This window comes from Apis dorsata, unplaced genomic scaffold, assembly GCF_000469605.1.
Source record: "Apis dorsata unplaced genomic scaffold, Apis dorsata 1.3 scaffold_28, whole genome shotgun sequence".
Lineage (NCBI taxonomy): Eukaryota > Metazoa > Arthropoda > Insecta > Hymenoptera > Apidae > Apis > Apis dorsata.
Window position 1 is genome coordinate 355251 of NW_006263330.1, and position 254 is coordinate 355504.

Below are 254 nucleotides of genomic sequence, written 5' to 3' on the forward strand. Positions count from 1 at the left end.
TCCGTTAATATCGCGTAATAATACTAGCCTGATCCGGTCACGATATATCCAGCACCGTTTTTTGTGAAAAGATACCTCAACTTTGTTTTGGTTCCAATTCTATCCACCGATTTCCGTTTACACCCTCCGTTTCTACCTATTCGTAATACTATATACTACTAATATACTACTAATATTACTATACTATATACTTACTACTAAAGAGAAAAAAAAGAAAAAAAAAAAAAAAAAAAAAAAAAAAAAAAAAAAAAAAA

At 28.3% G+C, this 254-nt stretch overlaps 1 protein-coding gene across 14 annotated transcripts in view; it reads left to right on the forward strand.

Moving 5' to 3' along the window:
- The window catches only part of LOC102681789 (synaptosomal-associated protein 25), a 26657-nt gene that overhangs the window by 12525 nt on the left and 13878 nt on the right, over positions 1-254 (forward strand). The window lies entirely within an intron of this gene.